This window comes from Empidonax traillii, unplaced genomic scaffold (genome assembly GCF_003031625.1).
Source record: "Empidonax traillii isolate 1590-97213 ecotype Southwest subspecies unplaced genomic scaffold, ASM303162v1 scaffold613:size471213, whole genome shotgun sequence".
In the NCBI taxonomy this organism is placed as follows: Eukaryota; Metazoa; Chordata; class Aves; order Passeriformes; family Tyrannidae; genus Empidonax; species Empidonax traillii.
Genome location: NW_020955806.1, coordinates 177,278 through 185,357, shown reverse-complemented (window position 1 = coordinate 185,357; position 8,080 = coordinate 177,278). Strand labels below are relative to the sequence as shown.

The 8,080-nt window shown below is 49.8% G+C and overlaps 1 protein-coding gene across 7 annotated transcripts in view; it reads left to right on the top strand.

Annotated features, from left to right (window-relative positions):
* The first annotated feature begins 5,207 nt into the window (after positions 1–5,207).
* The window catches only part of FAT1 (FAT atypical cadherin 1), a 105,236-nt gene continuing 102,363 nt past the window's right edge, over positions 5,208–8,080 (top strand). For 5 of the 7 annotated variants that reach the window (XM_027898663.1, XM_027898661.1, XM_027898662.1 and 2 more), the window contains exon 1: positions 5,210–5,398. The gene's annotated coding sequence lies outside the window, so the exon portion shown is untranslated. Of the gene's footprint in view, positions 5,399–8,080 lie in introns of all 7 variants that reach the window. The other 2 variants (XR_003572863.1, XM_027898664.1) reach the window with 2 other exon arrangements.

The following is an 8,080-nucleotide window of genomic DNA, read 5'->3' as shown; positions in this document are numbered from 1 at the left end:
AAAAATTAATCACCATTATAGCCTACGCCTTTTCTGACTTTTTCAAACACTTTGTCCTATAATTACTTAAATCTAAACTCAATAGTTACTCATGTTATAAGCATGAGACTGTGAAACAATGCATTTCTGCCTTGAGCTCTGTGGATTGGAACTTGATAGTTCCAAGCAGTCCAAGCACCGCTCAGTAAGAAGATAAAAACAGCTAATGGAGAAGCAGACTTATCCTACCTTGCTGAGCCAGACAACACAAAAATTCCTCCAGATCTCCATCATCATTCCATCCTAGGAAATACTGAATATAGGTGGAATGTTTCACTTTTGTTTGGGATGCACTAGCATCCATAGCATAACCGTTACCTTAAATTCAATCCACACATTTAATCAGAATACCAGTACTGTCCATAACAGTTATGTTTCTGTTCCAGTTGCCAGTATGGCAGAGTAGGATAAATGTCATAAAAGCAAACTTACCTTCAGGAATTTTTAAAATTATTTATGAAGATAGATTGGTAAAGAAAAGTCTTATATGGAAAAGTGTCTTGTTTCTGAAGCAATGTTAAAATGTTTCTCAAAAGTGGACATACACAGAGGTAATCTGTAAGATCAAAATGTTTTAAACATGAGGCTGCCTAGCTCACTCCTGTTTAGAGAATGTGTTTCTCCTCCCCCCCCCCAAAAAAAAAATTAAAAATCACTCTTCCCCAAATCGACTGTCTCGACCAATTTAAAGGCTCAGAAAATAACTGCTCAAATATTTGCATGTCCTCACTCCATTAGTACCTGAGGAATGAGTACCTAGAAACATAAAATAATCTTTTAAGTAAGTTTTAATTTTCTTCCTCCGTAGCATTGCTCTAGGTTTCCTTAACTATTGCATACATGTGTATTTAACATATACCCACAAACAACTGTAGCTTGTAGGTTTAATGATTCAGTGGCCTCAGTAAATTCCTCTTTAGGCTCACAGGGCACACAATAGATTGTCAAGTAGCTGAGATTGCTTAGCATTTCATTATAATGAAGCTGATATATGACTATTATTTTGACATTGCTGCCTTGGAAGTCTTGAAAACCACTGTGAAAGAATACCTAATCAAGTAGTCAGTGATACTTTATGCAGTAATAACTCTCTAGGGTAAAAGAAAGTGAATAAAAATAATTAAAATATGAAAAGTTAAATATCCTTGCTCAAATTCTGTCAGATAAAGACACGTATGCAAAGGTAATCCTAAAGATTTTCAGAGATTTTACAAAAGTTTGGTTTAGGTAAGAAGATGTCAGCACCCTCTTAAATGTGTATTCTATAGAATTTGCCCCCTTTTCCCACAGGGCAGAGGAGGGAAGATGGGGTGAGGGGAGGGAAATGGGCATTTGTGGTTCAACCCAAGAGATTTCTGGTTCAACCCAATTTCTGGTTCAAACCAGAAAAGTAGAATTGTTTTTTACTGTCCAGATCTTCATTTACCAGACAGGAAACAAACTAGAGTGCTAAAGGAATATACACACCTGACTGCAGGCCAGGGACAGGATGATTACCAAGTTTTGGGGAGTTGCACTGTTTTGTTTTTCCTTCCAAAGGCTACAACTAATTGAGGTGCTGGGGAGTTCTTCCTAAGACCAGACAAAGAAAAGGAGGACGACCAGAGCAGAGCTGCTACTAAGCAGCCTCCTTTTCTCTGTTTGAATATGATTTAAATAGAGTACAGGTTTTGTGCTAGCTTTCTGTACTGTAGAGAGTTTTTTTCTTACTGTAAAACCAATGCCAGATCAGTTCATATTTAACTGATGGAGAACTCTCTTGAAATTGTGTCTGACCCCATTACTGAGAAGATGTATTTGCCCTCTGCCACGGAGGCTCAATGTTTATGGGCCCTTGATTGCCTGAGTCACAGCCTGCTATTGTGTTCAAAAGTGCTTTTTTTTGAAGCTGTACTTGGTGTAGCAATTGCAACTAGTTTACTCTCATAGAGACCAAGCCATAATTATCCTTGCTTTTGCCATCTCTTAGCCAGTGCAATTTAAAGGGCTGGTTTTGATCTTTAAAGTTTTATGCAGCTAAGTCACAAGTTGAAATTACCTTCTCTTTTACTAAATGGGACCTGAGAAATCTATCCAAAATACTTGAGACATCATTCCCTAAGTGCATACCTAGGGCTGGGAGCAGGAAAATTTTTCTGGAGGACACTTGACTTTGGTATTTACTTCCGATCTTAACCAGTTAACTATCAGCTCCTGTTTGCTAAATGCATAGCAAACAAGCATTGAAATCTATGATGCTAGCTTTGGAGGTAGATTAGTGAGAAGAGTGTTAGTGCCACAATGCCTTATAGGAAGATGATGATGATTATGAGTATGTGGAAATATAATTTCCATTTCAATTTCTGGGAAATAATTCCAAAGTTGAAGCACCCATGTTCCCTTTAAGAGAAAAGTGTCTAATCCAGATAACTTTTGTTTGTTTGTTTGTTTTGTGTTTTTGTTATTGACAGATGAGCTAAAACTTGTTTCATCTTAGGTAGTTTGATAAAGGACAGAGATATGTCAATAGATGATAGGGAGAACCAAACATATTTTGCTACAGTGGTTATATTCAGAGATGTGGATGGTGCCCTAGACACTCAAGTGTGATTACAAGTATTCTCCTTTGAACCTTTGCTATAGGTTACCAAAATGTAACAGAATATACAAATATCCTTTAGGATAACATATAAAAAAATACCCTTGGGAGATAAATCTTTAAATGTGAAAGTAAACAATGATTATAACAGCTTTATTGACACTATTTCCAAGAAAAAAAAAAATTAAAGGTCAGAGAAAACACAGAATAAAAATGGAATATTCAGTAACTATCAGAATGACCTAGTCAATATTATTTCTGATGTTAGAAACCTTTTTTAGAAGGTAAAACCTATACATATTGAGAAGACTTATGAATACACTTGGCTGGACATCTTGGCTCCAACACTTTATCTGAAGTGCTAATCACCATTACCCACTGTTGGAGAGTGACGGCATATCCCTTTATTCTTCATCTAAAGTACTTACTGTCAGCATAGCATGGGTATAGCAGGAGATCCAAATCAGAAGCCTCTATTTTTGTTATCTTTACCAGATACTTTTGAGAGATGCTCTTGTCCTTACAAGAGGTTATTGCAATTAACTAGCACTACATTTTTCCAGACATTAAAAATTAAAGTTTAGACAAAAGTTTAAGCAACCTCCTGCCCTTACCTTTTGTTACTGAACTCAGCAATCAACCACAATGTGGTCACGAATCTGAAAGTTAGAAAATCTCATACTTCAAGAATATGAAATATTTGCAACAGTACAGAGCAGAAGTGTAGTTTACTTTGTTTCTAGCCCTTAACTATAATGCCATTAAAGTGTTCCCCTTTTAGCCCTATCCAGGAATGCTGGTTTTAATGCAGTTTACTTTATGCAGCTCATTTTGAAGCCGTTTTCACAGAAGGAAAGTTCATTTGGCCCAGGGGCACTTGGATAAGGCCTCAATATAATTCCATTCGGGGTTCAGAAAGAAGATGAGATGCTAACTAAATCAATCAGCTGTGTCTGTTGTAGAAATCTATAAAGCCAGAGAATTCTGACATTAAACTTTCCACACAGGTTTGTTCAAAGTGAACATTCCCAGGCTGAAATGGCCTGTATGCACTATTTGGAAATGTACTTAGTATTTATATACTGAAGTTTTTATCTGCTCTTCCTAACACAGAACGCTGCACGCTCATTTGGCTGATAGATTTTAGTGGTGTACCTTATAGGAAATAATGATCCAATGTCTTCAGAAGTCGATTTGACTTTTGAAGGAAGGCCATGACTTTAAGTTCCTTAGGGATAAATTGTTTAGTAGAAGAATATTTTACCTTCTGAGAATCTCAGAGTGCTTTAAAAATTTACTGTTACACTATCTCTCTTAGGCAAATAACTTTTTTCTGCAGTTTTCCCAAAATTTTATAAACCTCACCATTCAGGACCTACTCAGGCCCCTGCTTTCAGCTGATCCCTGCCACTTAGCAGTGCCACATCTCCTGGACTTTGTTAAGCAAGAGTGATTGGATGGGGCTTACTTTGAATGAGGGAGAACCACATTATGTCTTGCTTGGTTATGGTTTACTATTTTTGAGGAGGAACTGCCATTTTGGTTGGGTGGGGTGTTTTTTGGTTTTTTTTTTTTTTTGGCTGTGCTCTGAAAAATACACCTCCCGCAAAGAAAAGAAGAAAGGGAAAAAAAAAAAAAAAAGGAAGAATAAGAGGAAGAAGAAAATTAAGGAAAAGAAGAAAAAAAGAAAAAGAAAAGTAAAACGAGGGGAAAAAAAAAAAGGAAAGAGAAAAACTGAAAAGAAGAATGCAAAAATGGAGAGGAGAGGAGAGGAAGGGAAAAACTATTCTAGTCTTAACGTGGTCAGGAGGGAGTGGAAGATTCCCGTGCTCAGCCCCCGCTTGGAGCCACCCGGTTCTCCCAGCGGTTGTGCCCCGCCGCCCAGGAGCCGAGGGGCGCTGCTGTGGGGCGCCCGCAGCCGTGCGGGGAAGCGCCGTCCCGCCGAGCCGAGCAGCCTGGCGGCGGCCGAGACAGCGAGGCCTCCGAGCGCCGGCGGCCGCGGAGGGTCGGCTCTGCGCGGAGCGGGACCGGGGCGGCGGGGCTGTGCCGGGCTCCTCGCCTCGCCTGCGGGCGAGAAGCCGTGGCCCCGGTGCCCGGCGAAGCCGCGGCGGCGCGGAGAGGTGCGCGCTGCTCTCGCCGCCGCGCTCGGCTGCACCGGCCAGGGGAGGGAGGAGGTGGTGCTGCTACGAGCAGGGTCCTAGGGGGACAGACGGAGTGCGAGAGAAGACGGAGAGAGAGAGAGGGAGGGAGCGAAAGAGAGAAGGAGGGAGGGAGGCGGGGGATGGAAAGAGGGAGGGAAGGAATCAGCGATCCGACGCAGCGTCCCCACTCTCTCTCCGCTGCTGCAACTCCTCAACTCTGCCCGTTCTTTGCCTGGACATGTCTTAAGAAAGTTGGATCTCTCCCTCCCTTTCGCCTTCTTTCTTTCCCCCCCCCCTTTTTTTTTTTTTTTTTTTTTGTGTGTGTGTGGGGTTTTTGTCTTCTTCTCCCTCTCCCCGACTATTTTTCCTTCCCAGCCTCGCTGAAGTTTGGAGCGGCGGATGGGTCGGAGCCGACATGCCGCGCTGTGGCGGCGGGGCCGGGCGCCGCGCTGGCTGCGCGCCGGGGCCGCGCTGAGGGCCGGGGCCGCCGCGGGGCTCTCGCTCTAGAGGCGTGTGGGCATCGGGGGCTCCCGCGTTCTCCAAAGGACAAAAAGGAAAGAGGGGGGAGGAGGACGCGTGCGGAGATGAACTGAGCTCTGGAGCAGACTTTGTAAGAAGAGTGCCGAGTCCAGCTGGTCTGGTGAGTTCTTTGTTTAATGAGTTTATTATCAGCAGGGTGCTGAGAGGGATGATTCCCGTGAGAGTTCTGGTGCTCTAGTTCGTTGCATTACGGAAAACAGTCGTGTTCTTCGATTCAACCTGTAGTTCGTAACTGTGTAAAGTGTGTATGTTTATGTATATATCAATATGTATATATATACCCACACACCGACTGTATTCAAAGCTACGTGTGCCTGGAGCTGAGGGCACCTCCAGCAATACTGCCCTTCACGTGGAGAGCGATGCTCAGGTTTCCGGATCCGAAGCCCTGCAGGCGAACAGGGCTCATCGCCGCGGGGCTACCGGCTCGGCTCGGCTCGGCTCTGCTCCGTTCGAGGGAGCCGGAGCCGGCTGCCGCGGCTGGGATCCGGGACTGGGAGCCGCGCAGTGCCCGGCCGCCCGTGCGCTGTGACGCGGCGCCCCCTGCCCGCCCGGCGCAGAACTGCGCTGCCGCCGCGGGCCGGCTGGTGCCCGGGACCCGGGCCGGGGGCTGCCGCGGCCGCTGGGGAAGGGAGCGCGGGCGCTACGGTTGCGGGCTTGTGACCCTGAGAGCCCTCGCTTTCCGCGGGGGTCGGTTCCCTCTGACCTGCAGCCCCGAGAGAGTGAGGCTGCAAGAGGGTCCCCTTGCGCCGCTGGCTGTATTTATTTATGTGGCTAGTAAAAGACGTGGCGGGGCTAATGCGCGGTAAATGCGCCCCCGCCGGCGTCACCCGCCCCCAACCTGACTTCGCCGTGAGCCCGTTGGGACGGGATTCCCCAGACAAACATTTGGTCGTTATTAAGTGTGATCACTTATTAATGAGCGGGGAATCCTTCGAGGACTGTTTCGGTATTAATCTTTAACACGGGCCTGGCAGGTTGACAGACATCCCTTCAGCATGACCCTGGCAGGGCGCTTTTCCGCCCGAAGTAGCCCATACCCCCTCCGCAGGCTGGGGAGCGGCCGCGGCCGCCGCTCCCCCAGCTGTACCGGCCCCGCACTCTCTCTCCTCTCCGCTGTTTTTCCCCACGCCAGAGCAGGGCGCCGCTCCTTACAGCGGTGCCAGGGTGCCGACACTCGCTTTTGGCTTCTGCTGAGAGACCTCCTTCCCTCCGCCCAGCCTTTTAGCGGCGGCTCGCCCAGCCCGGCCCCTGGGTCCGAGGCGGGGAGGCGTGAGTCCAAGCCCGCCGGCGCGGCCCGGGGGCGGCGACCCGGCTGTTTGCGGGAAGGGGAGCGGCCGCCGAGGCGCTGCGGTCGCTGCTGGGCGCCCCTAGGTGCCACCGGTGCGGGCGGGTACGGCGGGACCGTCCCAGGCACTCGGTGGTCCTCGGACGACAGAGGACAGCGTGTTCCCGCGGGCTCTGACGGACTCCCTCGCCATCCCCGTAAGACATCGCCGGCAGCAGCTTTCCGAAGTTTCTGAGTAGCCTCTCCGGAGGAAGATTTCGCCCCACACGAAGCCACTCGCGTCCCTGGACCGGCACTCGCCTCCCTGCCGCCCCCGCCGGGCTGAAGCGGGATGAGCGCGGCTGAGGTTTAGGGGTTCCCCCCCAAAACCTGTGCCACCAGAAGGAACAGTTTGGGCTGTAGTTCGCCTTTCCTCGCTCTCCTTCGTGTTAGGTCCTTCCACTGCGGGCTTGGACCGGGGTGCAGAAGCTGCTGTCGCTGTCGGGAGCGCCGCAGAAACGAGTTCCGGAGGGGCGGCCGTCCAGCTCCGCGGAGGAATCCGGCGGCGGGGGGCCCCGCGGTGGCTGGGGGCGGGGGAGGCACCGGCGAGGCGCGCTGGTGGCCGGCGAAGGAAGGGGGAGCGGCGCGGCGGGCACCGTGCGGGGCTGGCCCCGGTCCGCGCCCCCGCCCCGCAGACAGCGAGTTACGGAGAGGTGAGGCGCCAGGAAAGTTGGGAGAAGTTTTGGCCGCAGGGGAGGACGGGCGGGCAGCGCTGGCGCGGAGAGGGGGCGACCGGGCGGCGCGGACCCCTCGGGAAGTTGCGACTCAGAGGGGAGGCCGGGAGGGCGGCGCGGCCGCCCGGGGGTGCTGGGCGAGCGGCCGCCCCGTGCTGCGGGGACGGCGGGGGGCGGCTGAGGAGCGGCGCCGGCCCCCTCCCCCTATCCCAGCCGGGCCGGGGTGGCCGCCTCGTTCCCCCCCCCCCGCGGCTGGCGGCGGCCCGGCGGGCTGGAGCGGGGCCACGCTCTGCTGAGAGTCAGCAGGAGTGTAGCGGGCAGGTTGCACTAAGGTTGGGCAGAGGAAAAGGGTGCTTTCCCCTGAGGCAAGGTGTCTGCGAATGCGTCTGATGGGCCATTGCAAACTTCATTCCTGGGTGAGCCGGCAGGGGCGGTTCGCCCCAGCGAGAAGTACCTCTGGGCGAGTTTCTTCCTTTGTTCGCGCTTCCACACCGCGTTCCTCGCCGGAATTCTCCGCAAGGTAAAGGGCAGGGACGCGGCGTTTGGCAGCGGCTCCCCGGGAGGTCCCGGCTCGACCCTTCAGTCAGCTTCTGCTACTTTTCTTCCTCTTTAGCGCAGTTGAAACGATACTATGTTTGAAAGATGCTCCTTTTAGTCTCTTGTGTCAGTAAGTGACGCCGTGCCTTATCGCTGATAATATCCCCCTGTTGTAAGCTTTTTTTTTTTTTTTTTTTTTTTTTTTTTTTTTTTTTTTTTTTTTTTTTTTTTTTTTTTTTTTTTT